This window comes from Bombus affinis, chromosome 9 (genome assembly GCF_024516045.1).
Source record: "Bombus affinis isolate iyBomAffi1 chromosome 9, iyBomAffi1.2, whole genome shotgun sequence".
Taxonomy (NCBI): Eukaryota; Metazoa; Arthropoda; class Insecta; order Hymenoptera; family Apidae; genus Bombus; species Bombus affinis.
In genome coordinates, this window is record NC_066352.1 from 15045177 (window position 1) to 15064174 (window position 18998).

The 18998-nt window shown below is 41.6% G+C and overlaps 1 protein-coding gene across 16 annotated transcripts in view; it reads right to left on the reverse strand.

The window, feature by feature from the left end:
- LOC126920482 (probable serine/threonine-protein kinase yakA) overlaps positions 1–18998 on the reverse strand; it is a 383981-nt gene that overhangs the window by 140372 nt on the left and 224611 nt on the right. The window contains exon 1 of one of the 16 annotated variants that reach the window (XM_050730934.1): positions 3443–3769. The exons of the other annotated variants lie outside the window; for them this stretch is intronic. The gene's annotated coding sequence lies outside the window, so the exon portion shown is untranslated. Of the gene's footprint in view, positions 1–3442; positions 3770–18998 lie in introns of those variants that run through there. 16 annotated transcript variants of the gene reach the window in all.

Consider the following 18998-nt stretch of genomic DNA (forward strand, 5'->3'; position numbering starts at 1 on the left):
TTTTTTTTTTTTTTTGCATACTTTACTTTCTTATTACTATACGATTTCTAAGTCAACTATGGGTTAATCAACTATGGGTTGGCCAAATATGGGTCAAACAAACAGAAAACATTATTCTCTCTCCTCTCTTCCTATTATGCTTTCGAAAATGTATGCAAATTTATGATTGAACCCGATGTAAAATATTTTGTGGTGGGCATATATGTAGATAAATACCGGCTTCTTGAAAATTCTCTTTCTTTCCAGTTATAATCCTAAAATCAAGCTATGCGCCAGAGATAAAAGTAAGAACGTTCAGTTGGAACTTTAAATCCGTGAAAATCAGCACTGGAACGTTTGATCGAAGAAAAGCAGTAATTGCGTTGAACTTAATTATGTTTCATATCAACTTTCTCTGTTCACGAGCATCGTCGTGAATGTATTTAATCCCTTACAGCTAGGTCAGACTTTACATCTCGTACAAAGTACGTGGTTATACGCAATAAATTTATCGTATTAATCCAGATACGGTATCATCGTTAATGAAGGATGTTCCGACATTCCTCGGATGCCAAATTTATGCTTCCAGAAACTTTTGTCACCTGTTCCGAATTTAAACTTCTATACAAAAATCTTGGGAATAATCTGATAATTCGAAACAATCGATAACTAAATTTCAACGTTTCCCCCATAAATCTTCTTAACGCCAAGTATCTAATTTGTAACGTCAAAAACTTAATGTATCTAATTACACGTTGTAACAACTTAGAGCCGATTTTATTTACAGAGTGCAATAAGATACACGAGCGGCAAATGTTTCGATCTGCTCGAGTATCGTTTCCCTGAACGAGACACGATTTCGTGGATCGTACCACTGTTCACGTTTGTGAACAATTTCCATATTGAAAACGATTTAAAGATTAAAAGGGGAATACCGTGGACGGAACACGCAACGCAAACACAGCTTGTTTCTCCATCCAAGTAAAAAGTATACACAACCGAATGAAAATATTGTTGATTAAATATTGGCGCAATCGCGAAATACTGCCTGTCTATATTATTATTCGTACGTATGGAACGGTACGGGATGATACGATGGAATTTACAATTATCGATAGCTCGGAGAAGCTTCGAAGTTATCGCGTTAATTCGTTATGCATTATGGATTTCCGATAATATAGGTTTTCAAGATGAAAAATCAAATTAGAATCATCGCAGCTGTGATGTATAATAATTAGACACGTTATATGCTGCTCTAATAGATAAAAGAGTGATTAGCAGCGAACTGCGAAAAAGTTCTTTTTCATCGTGACGACGGTCGATCAAGCGCACCAACAACAACTAGAGAAACAAATTTACCAATTTTACTGTATTCAACGATACGATTGCGAATGGTACAAGGTTTTAAAACTTGTAAATCTATCGTTCATAAATTAAATCGAAGGCGAATCGCGTCTGTAATATCTTACAGAGAAAATATAAACGGAGAAATCGTAATTTACTGTGGCAAAAACAAGTTCTCCTCTTTAATACGATGTTGTAAAAAGCAGAATAGCGATAATTATAACAACGAATGGAGATGAGACATTAAATTCAAACGTCGTATTCCACGATCAAATTTTCAATTGTTTTCGTGATCACTTTTCACGCGTACTGCAGCTACATATACGCGTAGGTACTGATCGAATCTTTCGATATCATCGTTCAGTTGGAATACGCAACTATATCTAGCAAGCGTTTGAGCTTGCAAATAAAGTGTCCACTTCAGTTGGCGAACGATCAATTTCACGAACTCTATGACAAGCTCCGCTAAGCGTTCATTTAACGAGAGAGATCCGTAGTCGATTCATCATCGACATTATCGTTGCCGTTTCAGTCGTTGGGGCTTTCACCGTGAAGGGCTCGGTTCATTTTTTAAAAATAAAGCCCTGACGACGAGGATCTAGGGCTCTTTTTCACTCTTACCGCTCTTCTTCCCGATCACCTTTCTATTAGGCGCGCGATAAATCGACCAGTCATTCGGTCGGCCGCTAAGTCCAAAAAACTCCGCGCCGAGAGAGGATTATGAAGCCGTCGATCAGTAACTAAAGAAGATTAAGTGGCTCGAACGCGGTTTGTAAGTCTCTCTCTTCCTGTGTAGCCTCTTAGTACATCCTCTCGAACCTTATCCACGCTTCCGTAAGGACCGAGGAAACGCGCTAACTCGATAAAAAATGAGTCCCCTACGATCTCTCCTGGATCTACGCTGGATTATCCGAATTACAGCGAAACGAATGTTTTTCTCCATTCGATTGATACTTGACACTGAATTCATATCGCGAACAGATATCGAGTCCAAATAGAATTTAAACGATTCGTTTTAAGTACTTCAAACGCTTTGAATACAAGTTATTACGCGATACACCGAATTTGATAAATTGAACTAAGTAAATGTCCCTTGGACACTGCTGTAACAAGCCACGTGTTGTAACGTAGCGACTTAATCTTCCGTGATTAACGATTAACGTGCGCACAACTTGGAAACATCCGATGTACGAAGAGAACGATAATTACTGCTTAGTTCGTTAGGACGTAATAGTCAACTTAGAGTGTCACTTGTTACAATTTTAGAAGAAAGTAAAACTGGAAGCAGGAGGAATTTATACATCGTTTGATTTTTAAAGGAACCATAATAGTAAGTAGAACAACGAAGATCTTTTTAAATTCAATCTTTTTCAAACACTCTAATCTAAGAACCTGACCTAATTTTCTGTAACAAATCGCCAAAGTAATCTTTCTCGACAATCTGGGATTGCATTCTACTCGACCAAGTTTTAAAAGTAGAACTAAATACTAAGTGATGAATCGATTCGACCTATTAATTTCCACCGCGTAGATGAATATTAGACGAAGACGGAAAGATAACAGCACGTCGGAGATTAAACGATTTTCTGCGCATGTAAATTTGATTATACGGAAATATACTCCGCGGAAACAAAATTGCTCGTCGATCTTCTTCTCTGATCATTCGGTAGAGATACGAGATTTTGTATTTTTATAATAGATACAAATTCGAAATCGTCTTGTATAATTTAAATTTCAAAACCGCGATTCGACCTATTCGCTATGACAGTTTAAGATTAGTTTACAAATAATTTTTTTCATCCTGATATACAAATCTTAATAATTGAACGAACGAATGAATTTATTGTTCGACTTACCAACTATTCGAAGTTACCAAGTATATTCTAAGATCAAGTTTCATCAGAAATCACTTACCTGAAACAACAAAAATAATAAAATGAGAATTAGTTTCGAGTAACTTCATATACATACGTAAGTACATATAATAACGCAAAGTATACAGAATAAAAGAATCGAATACGTAATATAAACTTTGAAATAAATTCTTCGATATTTTAAAGAAGAAAACTTTAAGTATATCTAATTAAAATTGTACGATAATCTAAGTAATCTGCAATACCTGTTATGTGTGTGCGTGCGTGTGAGTGTGGTAAGAACGTACGAACGAAATAAATTGTTAGTTTTCTACGTATATTATAATTATAACCGTATTCGCCGCATAACGATGCCGGGATGTACATACGATGTCGAAGGTTCGAATCAAACTACTTCTTGTTTGCTTCGTCTCAATAATGTCCTTCACTTTCAAACGTTGCTAAGTAGAATCGGCGCTTCTGTGTACATTTCGCGGGTTTCGTTATAGTTTTTGCGACCGCTGTAATATTGACAATTTCCAACGACTTCGATATTCTATTCGAATTTAATAAACGAAATTAGATATAGAGCATGTTCTCACACGCATAAAATAAAAAACTAATACGAACAAATAGACGACACCATGTTTTAGAATCGAAGAAACCGTACGTGGATCGTACAGTTAAATATTATCTATTATTAAATATTTCTTTAGAATGTAGATTACAATTACGACATTCTAAGTCGTCGTATATCGTCAAGAATCGTCGTATATTCTTTACAACGCTACCAAGAAACTCGTATGGCTATCGTAGAAAAAGGGGTCACTTGTGACGTCTTGTGCAGCAAAGAATATGGCCTTGTGCTATGAAGTAATTTTTCGACGCAGAAACGCAACGTTTCTACGATCGGGTCGATAGAGTGCATCGACACGCGAATAAAATTAGTCCCTAGTTGTTTCGAAATCGCAATTATAAGAGTTAGAGTGAACGAAACGACAACGTGACGTCGCGTGTTCACTCCGAACGTGCAAAATTTACCGCATAGAGTGAGGTCAAGTATGCGTGTGGGACGATATAAAAGAGTTTCGAATTTGTTTATTAAATTCACGGTGAATTCGGCCACATGCCTTTGAAGTTTGCTTCAGACGCATGAAACGCGGCCATATTTCAACTGTCTTTCCCCCAATTATTTTCAACTTCTCTTTTTTCTCCTAGATAAACTTTTCGTTAACGGAGTCGTAAAAGTAAGACGATATTTACCATCTTATTTAAACTGTACCTACTTAAATGGGACGGAACGTGCATGACTTACGAAGAGATGGTCTCTCTGAAATACACGTTCGTCGCAAATTTGTTAAATATCTCAGAAAGTGCTTTAGAAGAATGATAAAGGAAACACGTGCGATTTACGTAAATATTAAATATACTACGTGTTAATACTAATGTCGCTTTTGCAAAACGTTGAAGCGTTTCTGTGTGGGAAAATTCACTACTGGTTGCTGAAAAGATTATTATTTTCTTCTTTTTTCCCATTTTTTACTTATTTCTCTTATCTTATATATTCATGTTGTAACGAACTAACTTTTGTCATAAAAATTCCAACGAAAGTGGAACATTATATAATTTTAATTTAAACGACTTGTACTACCAAGATACTAAACTTTCAAACTGGCAGTACGATCGTAAGATCCGACCACGATTCCTATAGCAACCTAATCCTGACCAAATTCTGTACCAAGCCAGACATCGGAGTTGCTGGAGACTGTGGCAAACGTGGTTCGAAGCCAGAGCAACGCTGAAAAGTAACCCATTACCAACAAAGCAGAGGGACGTGAAAGCAGCGGGAAATTTCTTGAGGAATCGTTCCGCGTTGACGCGTAAAAAATATTCTCGCGAAACGTGCAACGTTCCATGCACACGTGCGACAGTATAAGGAGTTTTACAGGCTGGTTTATTAGATTCACGGCCGACGAGAGAAAGGAGGGGCGCTCGAACAGCTAGGCAGAACGAAAAAGTTGCTTCGAATGGAACGAAGGAGCCGAGACACGTGAAATATGAATACGTTTCGGTTGATTTGTACCTCGCGTCTCGTATTTTGTCGTGTATTCGAGCGGAGGCGGCGGGAACTCGTCACGTACCGTTGCAGCCGAAACGTGCCTCAATTCTCACTCACGACTCACGAACAACGCGTCGCGCAAGCAACGCCGGCGACGCCGATGACGACGACGACGCCGGTCTCCATGGCTCGCTGCTACGCTTCTTCTTCCAAACTTGCCGGGGAACGTTTAACAATCGGCGGCTGCGGTGCATGGAAATAAAACCGCTTTCACGCGTGTCCTTCGTTTCTTTAGTTATTCTTCGAAGTATCTCTGAGTTATTATAAAAACCATATACACACGCTGTTAGCAAATAATGCACGATCTACGTAACAAAGAGGCTAAGTAGTCAGATCATTTTCGTTTAACTCAGCGGTAGAATATTTTCAAGAACAAGAGCATTTTTATCCCTAAGAAATTCATCGATAGGCTGTTTACGCTATCAGACGTATTTACAATAAGTTTCCTTTGATGCTAAAGCCTAAATCAGAATTCTTTTCTATATAGTAACCGCATTAAATAAAAAAAAAAAAAAAAAAAAGAGAGAGAAGAAGAAAAGAAAACACCGTACTTAAGACGTATTAAAGGAAATATAAGAAAAAGTAAAAACAGAGAAGAAAGCGAAGAAAGAGAAGCCAGAAGCTTTCTGCGCTTAGAGGAACAGGGAGTCACGTAGTATTGCAGCCAGAACGTGCTTCAATCTTCGACAGAAGTACGCATTGCCGTTTCGTTCAAAGTTCCCGGAGAATTTTAACAACTACCGACTATCGCGCAAAGTTTTCATAGAAAATAAAAACATCGAACTGGAGCATATCCCGAATTCCCTGTCTACTTACGATCAAATCATAACGAGCAATTTCCACGACCATCGAAACACGACAGATCGAAACCTCGACGCCATGGACGAACGAGCGCGGGAAATTTGAATTGCAAAAATTTAATTACTCGTTCGCGAGGACAAAGACGAACCCGTCTGACGACGCCAGGAGAAAAGAGGGACGAACTTTTCTTTTTCTTCGTCCCCCTTTTTTTCTTTCTCCTTCGGAGGGACGAGAAGAGTCACGTAGAACACGCGTGCTTCGATTCTCGACAGAACAACGGAAGAGAGAATTCTCAAGTACGCTTCCCACTTTGAAAGTTGCTCGGCCGCGCCACCTTGTCCTTTTTCCAACTGCATTAAGAGGCCTTTCTTTACCCTCCACGAGCGTCAAGAGTAGTTCCTTAAACGCTGTACGACACCGATGAAAAATAAAGTTATTTGCGAGCCGTTGCTTTCGCGATATGCGCTGCTGCTCGCTTCAACTTCGCTTTTCTTCCGTTTCGCGGACGTAGCTTTTGCTTCGCAGGAAATCGAGTGTTCATTCGCCAGAATTGTTTATGTTTTTCGTCGGTGTAGCGATTTTTTTATATCGGACAAGAATTTCCTCTTTTAACGAAAGATAGAAAAGTCTAATTTTAATAACGCTCTCTTTTCTAAATCGTTTCGTTTAGTCGCAAAATCCATCTGATCTCTCCTCGAGCGTTGATAATTTATCGAATTAAACAAACAAGAGACAAAAAGCCGAATTTAATCACTCGATATTCGTCCCGCGATCATCGGTGTTGCTTTTTATCTCTGGCCACGTATTTCAAGCGAGACGAAACGAGAATTTTCTGGCAATTAACGGCATGATCGGCGCGCACCTTCGGTAGAAGTATCGCGAAAATTTCGCTGGATCGGTGAGAACCGTTTTTCCACGATAATTGTAATGGATCACCGAGCAAAATGCCATTACAGTAATTCCCGTCTACCCGACCGACGACGCGACGTCACGCCCTATATTCCGACTATAATACGATCGACGGAATGGAAAAATATAAATTCACCGGGATCGGAGGCGTACAGAGTGGGCTATGAAAAACAGACGAGCGAAAAGAAGTAAAAAAAAAAAAAAGACGAAACAGAGAGGTGGAAAAGAGAGAAAAATAATTTCAATTGGAGGGCGATCGTTCACGCGAGCCACTCGAATCGATGTACCACGGCTTCCCGTCGCTCGCACCTACTTTTAATAGAAATAACATGGCCAATTGATCAAACAGTAACCGATCAGCCGTGATACCGCGTGCAACAACGGTGTGGATGAAAAGAAGAGAGCGAGAGGAGAAAAAACTGTACCTGATTGCGAGGGTAGAGAATACGGGAAACAGAGATCATCGCTCATCGAGATATCGTTCACGGCTGTGGTCGCAACAGCGAGTCTAATGGAAGAGAACGGGAACAAAACGCGAACCGCGAACAATGCAGCGGAAAAAAGAGTGCTTTTTCGCATCGAAAGGGGTCGGTGGGATCGATAGACGCATCAGAGAACCTGGTGTTTCGCGGGACACTGTAGTTTTTCTTACTTTCGACCTCCTTCGTATTCGACCGAGGAATATTTGACTTTTGTAAATGGAATACGATAATTTTATAAATGGAGCGACGAATAGTCGAGCACAGCTGACTTTCTTTTAGCAATTTTTAATCGAAGCGTAGATTAATCGCTGTTTGTGAGCGAGCATACTCGTGGATGAATTATTTAATGATTAAAGATACCGACACGCTGATTTAAGGATAAACGATGACTAGCGATGTCACGATAAATAACTATGAGAGTACCGCTATCTCTATCAGTTACACGCGCAAATCTCACTAAACTTAGCATCGGAAGAAGCAAATTACCAAACACAGGCATAGACGCGATCTCGTCTGTCGGCCAAAAATTACCACGTTTAAACCAGCGTTCGATTCAACGCCAGCAGTGAACATAAATCAATCGCAAGCGATTCGCCAAATTACGCGCGTCAATGCATCGCGGCCTATAAATTCAAGATCGATTGCGATATGAATCCGCAGCCAAGCGACGTGACAAAAAAGAAAAGAATTCGAACAAAAGACTTTCCAACGCACAACAGAAGGGGAAAAAACAAACGTTTGCTCGTATTACTCTACCTACAGAAATATATGTATATATATACACATGTATAGAGGAGAAACACGCGCGACAAGAAAGAATCGACGACCAGCAGTGGGGGAATGGAGTTTGCGATGGTGGTACGGGCGGAACTAATCAAGAGGCAACAAATAAACGTCGGGCTATGAAAAATATCGATACAAAATGCGTGAAGCGTAAACGGAAGCGCGTTTTATAATGACGGCGTTGGTGGCGTGCGTGCGGTTTGAACGCTAGCAAATTGTGCTGGTTTAAAAAAAAAAAAAAAAAAAAAAGAATCAACAAACCGAGGAAGTGGGAAGACGAAAAGCGGAGGATGGAGCGAAAGAAGAGAAACAGAGAGGAAAAACGGCGATGCAATTGGTAGTGGGAGAGGTTGTATGTTCGTGGGTCGAGCGAAAAATCAACTTTTCCGTATCGAACGAGCCAGACTCGAATCGTTCACGCACGATTTTTTTCCAATTGTTGCGTCGCCTGCTCCTCCGCCCCCTATACGTTATGCAAACACGTGGCGCGTGCTATCTAGCCGCGTTTAAAATCGCCGTGTCCCGTGACTTAATTTTTGAAAATTAAATGGTCGATTCTTCGGATTGAAGTGTCGGAACAGAAGATTCGATAGTCATTACAATTAATAGCATCGATAAAGTCTAAGCTGTATAAGGCTATGGGAATTTCAAGATTAATATCGAACACTGCGAATTTTACCACCCTCGTCCACTTTTCTTTTCACCTACGTAAGAACAGCAAAGACAGTTGGCAGGTTGACCTCCGTAAAGCGGCGAAGAATTCAACCGTTATAGAATCAATATTGTGCAAACCTATCAGTACCACCACCACCTACTTCTCTCTATTTTTCTCTTTTTTTTTTTATCTATCATCCATCCTTTCGTTCTCCCTTTTTGTCTTTCTTCCGTCCACCCTGCTTTCTTCTCCCTTTTCTCTCGCTCCACTCTTGTTTGCGCTCGCTTTCTCCGTTTGCGTCGCCTGTCCAACGGAGTTCTCGATATGACGCCGCTGAAAAGTATTGTCTACTCGTCGAGCTATCGATCCGTGTGTAAATATTGGACGCGAGAGAGGAAGTGGGAAAAAGCGAGGGACGCGACGCGGTTAGGCGAAAGCACGGAAAAGAAGGCTGCGAGAGAGGGTGGTTGAACGGGGATGGATCGTCCTCGTTACGGAAACTCGGCTTTCGTATAGTCTTTCGAATGCAGATGGATTTAATGGAGTGGCAGTCTCGCTACGCTTCCGCTTCAGCCCCAAGCTGAACCAGGAAGAAGACTCTTAGGATCAATTAAAGGAAATCTCTTTGGTATCACGGGACGCTTCTATCGATTACCGTGTTTAAGCATCGGTGAAATCGTTAGCAGTACTAGAAACACTTCGTCAGAGCATTCCTATGTAACTCTTTTCTCAAGCGTTCCACTTTCGAACTGCATTCGAGTTGTTTGTCTTCTCTGCAGGATGTTTCTAAATCTTCGCTTCTAGAGTGGAACGTGACGTGCTCGACTACGAGCCGAGAGAATCATTTTTAACCGTCACCCACGCTGGACGACGAACCGTGAAATAGAGCCAATTAATCATCTTCGCTTCTGGACAATTCGACCGCGTGCAACTCTAAAAGTCTCGTAAATAGCTGGTTGTAAAATTTCCTTGTAGTCCTCTGTTTTATCTATTGCAGCGTGTAGCTTGTAATCGTTGCATAGCGCGACCGCGTATGTTACAAAATAAATAAAAGATGGCGTCCGTAGGTGGCCACAAGAATTCGAGGGTTAAAATGAAAGTCGATGACAGTGATAAGACAAAGATGCGTTGCTTTCTCCGAAAAAATACGTATACATGCGCAGAGATACCTGGTGAATATAGAAGAGGAAAATGGAGAGACGCGGCATTTCGGCTTCGTTTCATACTTTATGTCGGGGAAGAAGCTACGCTACGCTGTTGGCTGGCTAGCGGGAATGGAGAACGAGCCAAGCTGAATTACAACCCCTTGCGAGATACCGCAAAATTCGCGTTCAAGATTAAACGGGCGTAACTCGTTCTAGCCTGCAGCATTTAACAAGCTGGCCCTTTGCGGTGTCGGGCCGCCGCCGTGGCGCCGCGCCGTTGCCGGCCATGGTGTTGCGAACGTTAGCCGTTTCTTCTTTCCATATTTACGTACGTCACCCGAGCCGCCTTCTTCGAGTTCCCGAGGGTGTTGCGTGAAACTTCATTTTTAGCGAGATAATGATAAGAAAGGAACGGGACTAGCAGATCGCGTAATAAACGCGTAATATTTTCAAAAGGATCTTTGCTTCGGTCGCTTTAGGATCACAAAATACTCTATCGTTGCTTTGATTTGCCATTCGCTTAAAATAACTAAGAATTTCACAAAAATATGACCAATGTGTAAAAAAATATGTCCATTTGTTTGGCGTTGATACACACCCATAAATAAAGAAATAAAGAAACGTAAAGAAAAGATAAAGCGAAACACGATCGCCCTTCGTCCATTTTCGCGCTTGTGGAACGAATTTAGAGGATGGAGCAACAAATCTATCGGCGCCATCATGAGAAAATAACGCGCGGTAAAGCAGGTAAACTCGGCTAATTTATATATACCGTCTCATTCAGGGCCGAGACCGCGTTCAGTGGCTGCGCGGGGCGAAACGAAGAGAAAATAGGGGTGTGGGCGTAGAGAAAGAGAGGGTTGGGTGTGCAGTTAATCTTCCCGGTCCACTAGACGGTAGGAGAATCCGGCAATTAGTTCGTATCCAGTGCATTGTCTTGCCTCGTGTTCTCTCCTTCTCCCTTTCTCCTCTCCACCTCTCACGTTCTCTCTCTTTTCCACTCGTATCCCTTCTAATACTTCATACAGCCTCTTCCGGTCGAAATCTCGTGACTCTATGTAACGCAAAAGATAACGTCCTATTAACTGTATGTAATTAACAGGTAGCTCCCTATTGTTGGCTGCAGTTGGCTGTGTTCCTGTATCATATAGCCGGCTTTTTAGAGCGGAACCTATTGGATATATGTGTCTCGCGGCATTATCGCCAACGACGACCAAAAAGTTATCAAACTCGTATTGGTCAAGCGTGTAAGAGAAACGTTGAAAGTCTTTATAATACGACTTTGTGCAATGCCAGATACGCGACAAAGGTGTAATTTTCTCTCCGTCTTTTCCACGGCAGTTACAAAAAAAAAAGAAAGAAAAATACTAGCGAATAATATCGTGCGTACCCTATGCATATATCAATTGTCGCGATTCCGTAAGGGTCAAATTTTCAATTTCGATAGAAAAGCATTTATCACGACGATCGTTGATTTTCGTAAAAAGCGTACAATTTCACCGGTGTGGTGCGGAGAAAGAACGACAAACCACGAACTTATTCCAGGCGCGTCATATAAAATATTCAAGATGAGCAGCAGTAACGCAACCGCGAGTTCTTGCATAAAATAACCCCCAATATCATGCTACCGTGCCGTTCTTACGACTGTGCAAACACTGGACCACCTTCTTCGTCTTTCTCTCGTACTACGTCTGGCTCAACCGTGAAAGATGATAGCGGTGAGAACGGAATGCCATTAGCATTTCTCATTTCTGCTTTTTGCCATCCCTTATCTATCGTCAGCCGGCGTCCCCTCGGTTCACCGTCATCCGCGTCCTCGTTCGCCACGGCACGTTCGAAATGGAAAATTTGCCGAAAAAAAAAGGAACTCCGCGTCCTGTGATCTAATATTTGGCCACGCGACAGGAATTAACGATGGCGCGAAATATTCTCTTGCCCTTTCTTTAAATAAAATATAGGTTTCTTCTTTCGTACGTCTCGTCGTTCTCTTTCGTCCAAAAGTTTGATACGAAGTTAGAGGAAAGCATCGTAAGTTTGATCGTCGATTTTGATCATCCTTATTATCAAAGACGTCACGTTTAATACTTTTGTAAAAGAATTTCGAAAAGAAATTTGTCACGCGATATACAAATAGCTATAGCTAACTTATTAAAAACAACTAATAACTATAGCTCAAGAAGAAGTCTCGAGAACCAGCTAAATTAGCGAACTAGCGAAATCCCAGTTCGAATTTACTTATTCGCCGTTCTATTTAATTAATGTAAATAATTTGCTTGGAAATTCCTTCCTCTTAAGCCTGGCATTCGAAAATGGTCGGCACCCACAGATATAAGAAAATTTTGCGGGTGACTTTAATCGTGCTTGGAAATTTCCCAGGAGCAACGGGGAAGTTTTGAAGCGAAGTAACGCGAGAATCATCGAGTTAACCCAGAGATTCTCAACTAGGATTTCGCGATTCTCTCGACTACCGTGCCGTGAAATACCGGGATCGTTTGATTATTTATGTAATTAAGATTCCGTTCGTTTACGCTCGATAACTTCTAACCAATGATAATTGCAAGCTAAAAAAGAAGTAACAAAGATTTCAAGTAAAAACGTAGAACAACTTAGTTAAAAGATTTAATTAAACGTAAAGTATTTGCGCAAATTGGGAGCGTGCCCTAAAGACATAACGGGATGCGATTGCGCGTATTACCTGAAAGGCGTGTAACGAGATACATAATGCAGAGAAAAAACAAACCTTTATCCATGTACTTTACAAAAAATCACAAGAAATCTTCAAAAATATAAGATTGCGAATCTATGAAATTCTTACGAAAAATTACAAATTGATCATTCGGGCCATTCGTTTATGTAGCATCAATCTGCCATCATTTGGTACATTCCGCTAAAATTCATCGATGTATTCAAACACGAGTACGTACGCATATCAAAAGTTTTCTTTCGACGTGACTGTATTTAAAAAAAACTCGTACGTTCTACGTTTCATTGCCAACTTCGATGGTGAATCGCGAGCGCACGACGAATGGAAAAGACTGAGAACCAACTTGACCAAAATCCTTTCGTCGAGAATCGAATATTCCGGGCAACTTTTTAATTGGAAGCGAGAGACGAACGGCGAGTTATCGGCACGGATTCGCCGCAATTTCACCCGAGATTCCCAAAGATTAAAACTGACGTTCTTCGACGAACGGACGCAAATGCAGATACGCTTTCAACCTCTTCTCCTGGTGGAAACATCCACAGCCAGCCAGAGGGAAATTTCGTTTCTGTATCGCCCAAGTAGTCGGAGGCTGTAAGACGAGTCTCTCCTGGAATTATTCATTACGCTCCTCGCCCCTCGTTCTCGTAGCCCCCGCTTCGTTCGCGGTACTTTTCGTCCCCATCGTCGTTTCCCTTTTGCCCATTTCGCGACGCTCACTTTTCAACTTCATCCGTAAACCCGCCGCGGCTGCTGAAAGTTACATCGATCGACTTGCAAGAGGTTGGTTTCCTGGCAAAAATTGAATAGTTGAAAATTTATTTAAAAATCCGGTCACGAACTTCGTAGGAACTTACAGCTCTACCGTTTCGTCTTCCTTTTTCTCGTTTTTCCTATTTTCTCCGCTTGTAGTTTCTCCGTTTTCCCGAATCACGGGAAACCAACCACGAATCGAATATCTCTGAATAACAAACAGAGGACCGCGATAAACGAGCAGAAATTACGACGAGTGGTGACGTTCCGCCAGGGAATTGCAGAGGATCCTGTTGATTTCTGCTGACAACGAAAATGTTGACAACTGACTTTTGTGACTACAGCATCGCTGACGTAAAATCTTCCTGGATATTATCGTCGACGTAAAATTACGTAAATACGCGTCAATGAAATTATCTTGATCACTAGTTAACCCTATTCATTTCGCTATGAAATACTTCCAAATTATGAGATCTAATAAATCGCTTGTTCGATTGTCGATTCAAGGGTAGAACGATTAAAGCGAAAACGATAGACTACCGAAACGAAGTACTCCATCAGCTAAATACACCGCATAAACAATTGAAATACAAACAGAAGCAACATTGTGAGCAGGCCGTTCGGATTCAACTAACAATTTGTGCGCAGGGAGCTAACGTGCTTCAACATTGTTCGGCATTTTGAAACCATTTGAAGCCATTGTAATCCGTTCGTATCAAAATCAAAAGCTTTGAAAATTGAAAGTGCATTACAAGCGTATATCACGCTCGATTGACCATTAGAGTACAAAGTTACTACACCAATAATGTACACGCTTTGTTATCATTATAGCTCGAATCGCTCGTAACTCGTTCTTTTTTATTAAGAACGCAAACGATTAACTGAAACGCAAACATTAGAAAAACAGTGGAATTACAACGATTCTCGATCCTCTTTCCTTCTCTTCTTACTCCGTTTTTTATCGTCTATTGCGCGTCGATTGTTATTCAATGCAAATCGATGTTGTTCTCAGAGATGATCAATTATCTATAGAAATCAGAGATAAAGCAACGATATAACTGCTATACCTTCCACGACTATACCTTAAAGACACGGCACATACATTTTCTTCGCTAATCGAACCGGTTACATCTGCAAATCAGTTATCTACTTGTACGGATCTGAGGAGATTCTCTCGATCCTGCGCGATTCCATTGGCCAATTTTCCAGCTTAGTGTAGTATCTATTTGGCCTATCATCTCGATAAATCTGCTTAATTAATCGGCTAAACAGTCATCGTATCGAAACCCATTACCCAATGCCTCTGTTAAGGTCTCGGCACGGTCTACTAATTTCTAAACGAAGAGCTCCATCAATTAGTAACATCAGAAGGAACAATCCAATAAGAAGGAACGGGAATAGAGAGGCAACGAGCCGTGCGAGTCCTTCCGGTCCGATCTATCGCAACATCAAGCTAATCGAAGTTACGTCGCGGACTGTCGATCGTTTGTTCGCCAGGCTAACAACCTGCATCCATTAACGCTAAAGCGATAGCTGTCGGGGGTGGAAAACTATGGAGACGCGAGGAAGCCGGACCGACCGGGAAAGGGGCATCGATGATGGCAAGGTCGACCAGCTATGTATAGAATCAACATCGTCGACGCGGTATTATGGAGGGCAAACAAAATATCGTGGCGTAACGGGACATGGAATACTGTGCTCAGGGTCCCGAAGTAGGAAAACTCGACCGAGTGCTCGAGCAAACAATGACGGCGAGGCCAGTATTGTTCTCCGAGTAATTGAATCCAGCCTACCATCCGATGCTAGCTCCACTCGCTCGCTTCTTCTTCACCTGTTTGCTTCACCTGTCCCTTTCTTTCCATCCATCCATCCCCTCTCTTCACCAAGCTCCTTCTTCCCTTCGTTTCTTACTTTTCCTATCGGCATTCCTCGCGTCTAGATCTCTGTCCTTGTTTCCTCCGCTCACGAAAATTTCATGAAACCTTCTTACATCTCGAACGAGATTTCTTGAGAAAATCGGCGCCTTCAGTTTCTACGTTCTTCGTCCTCCTCTATGGTTACTACTTGGGTTCCTTCTTTATCTAGTTGGATTTCTACGTGCATATTCGTTGAGATGGCGAGAGAGAAAGGGTTAAACGCGTTCAACCAAAGTCAGATTAAGAAAGCTGGATTCCGTTAATGGGAAATCTTGTAATCTTCGTGGAGATGAGACTCGCTTTGGAGAGTTTTCGTTTCGGGTATTTGTGACGTTTCACAGTTAGAATAATTTAGATTTGCGATGACTCGTGATGAGGCTTACTGGGATTTTGTCTCAGGAGAGATTGGGTAGATTACGAGACTCGAGTTTAACGAAGAATTCTTTAAGATATAAGTGGAGGTAAAGTCAAATTGGGAAGTTGCGGACTCGAGAACTTTGAAGTTGTAAACCTCAAACTGACGTTCCTGCATTAATTTTTGATCATCTAGATTTAATTTACTACGAAATTTCCATTAATCCCAATTCCGATCTAAATATCTAATTTCTTACCGTCCGTCCGAATAGATTTCCATGGTCTTTGTCGCAAAACAAAATTCATACAAATTTATCTAACTGATTAATATCTATCGGAGATATTGCACGAAAGGAATATCCTTATTAAGAACAAGATCACTTCGATCGTCGTAGCGTCTAGAGCGCGAAACAATCGACTCGAAACAGGAGCGCGAACGATGAAAACAAATTCCACGAGCTGCGGAAGAACGATAAAGACGGAGGCGGAGAAGTCGGTGGTGGAATTCTGTCGCTGATATTACGAGGGATGACTGCAACGAACCGGAGAGAGGGTTGTTCTCCATGAAAAATACAAAACCGAGGGCCTCTGTTCTTGACAAACATACTCTATACGTGGAAAAAAAGGCGATACGTACACACGGTGTATCCATATAAAATAATGGCGGCGTATAGGGGGACGTTAACCCCCGAACATCGGCTTCGGCCAATGTCGTAAACAGATATTGATATTGGCGTGTCATATTTGCACGGCGTAGACGTTTCCCTCGGCCTTGCCATGCCGGCGAATACAAGCGCGGAAACATTCGCGTACAGGGACATTTGTGGACTACTTTATCATCAACAGACGATCACCATTTACCGGTAGCAGTACGTAAAGGATGTATTAAAATGCTCCGGCCGGCAATTTCAGCCGGAGCTGAAACGCGAGATCGAACAGAGAACGGGAGAACGGTATTACTGGGCAGAATCGATACGAATCTTTCCATAGTTCACGGTGCACTCGTCGTGGAATCGACGATCATTGAAACGAACCGTTAGGGAGGAAGCTAAAAGTTTTTCAACTATCGCAATGAATATTATTTGATTACTCGAATCTCTGTTCCTTGAAATAATGGCACGGTTGCTACGTCATTTCGATGTTGCGCTTACCTAGACACAATCATTTTTGAAGGTTTACTACTTTCATTCGGAAACTTTGCTTATGCGTAATTTGGAATCGTCCCATTATCATTTTCCGATCTTATTCTCCTCGCATTCTTTAATTTACAGTCTACAAATTTCCTAGAACGCCACATATCTTTCCCCAGTCTTCCAACGAACGCCAGACCGATTATTAGATAAACATATTTGAAGCAAGAATATCTCAACGACGCAGTATTTTTAGCGATACGTTCGGGTTTCCATTAGACTTCAAGGTTTCGCAATTCACGGCACTCCGCGTTTTGAACATTCTCCTTCTTTTGCTACCAACTAGCAGGTCAAACTAATTAGCACTTAAAGAACCGCAACTGGAATCTAACGACGGCGGTATCGCGTCGCTGCTCTACCGACAGCTTTAACGATGTGCTCAAATTTTTGTTCGCCTTCGAAATTGGTTCGTTTTTCGGTGTTTCGTCGGTCTCCCGTTCCTCCAAACGTAAGTGGAATCGATCAATGACCGAGAAGGGCTGGTTAATATTTTACAATTCGAGGTAAATCCGCGGTAATGGCCTTCGACATTTCGGTAAACATAGAGTCAACAGCGATAAAAGGAATCTTCTGTATTCTAGCTTTTTTCAAGAAACGACGCTAGTGTATCTTACGAGTAAAGATAAAAAAATATCGTAGAAGAGAAGCATCTTTGAAACGATTATAACAAACGGACTAGCTTTCCGCTTGATCAAGGATACAGATAGATGGGCAAAATTAATTGTAACTTCAATCGAGATAGAGAAAACATATACTTCTTTTTATAGTAACGTACATATAAGTTATAATCACGGTACCGAACAAACGTTATTATTAGATACTGCGGGGGAACATGAGAGAGAAAACGAAATATTAGCTGACATTAAGAACCCACTAGAGAATGGAGGGAATGTACACGCGCAGTTCCGCACCGTTGGTATCAAAACGATTCCACGAAAACGGCTTTAAAAATCATCATTACCAGAGGAAAAAAGTACGAGTGGAGGGTACGACAGGGTGGCGATAAGAAAATAATTGAACGATGTGTACAGACTATATAGGGAGCAAGGGGTGGTGGTGCGCGCGCGTGCACACTCGATATACTCGCGATCATTAAGCGCCAACGGACGATAATATCGAGGAACCTTGGTGTTGCCAGGCAGGTAACCGTCGTCATTGTTCACCGTGACGTCATCGGTGGCCACTCCTTTGTATGCTCCCGATTAACAATCGTATACTCGTATATAGCTGGCGAACGTACACACGAAGCTGTTCTTGCATCGGTGTAGCGACGAACCGAGACGAGGACCTAACCCTACTACCGTTGTTGGATTATAGTCGAGGGTCCCTACGGAACGAGGCAGCCCTTTGCTTGCCGAGGGCGTGTACAACGCCGCGTATAGACATTCTTTTGTTTGCTCGCAGGAGAACGGTAGTAGTGCATGCAAAAGAGGCTGAGGGCCAAAGGCAGGACTCCAGGTTTGCGTTCGACCGACTATCAAATTTCACTGACCGAGCCCGCGAGCGCGTCTCAAACCGCGCTCGTAATTAGGATGCCGATTCACGATCCACCTACGTTTCAGGTAGTTTCTTGTTTCGATAAACCAACCTATGCTAAATTCCATTGCGTCGAGAATCGAACCATTTAATACTCGTATATTTTTCAGGTTTTTTATAACTCCACTGAGAATAACGTTAAGCCTTATGCGTCCTTTGAAACATTTTTCAACTGATCGTGCTTTTCTGTCGTTAAAAACGTTACGTGCCTGTATCCGAATATATCAGCGAACTGTTTGTAAAATGTATACTAGCTGCAGGCTCGTGTAACGTACAATGGCTACTGACACACTCTGATTAAAATGTAATTTTATCATATTATATTATCCTTCGTACGCGCTAGAACGTTCGATACGGACGAGCAACGGTACGTTGTTACGATATCGCTACACGCACCTAATCTAATATTTCTCGCTAATTTTATACCATTCGTATACGATATATTCTAGTAATCTGCAGAATCGTACAATTTCGCTAA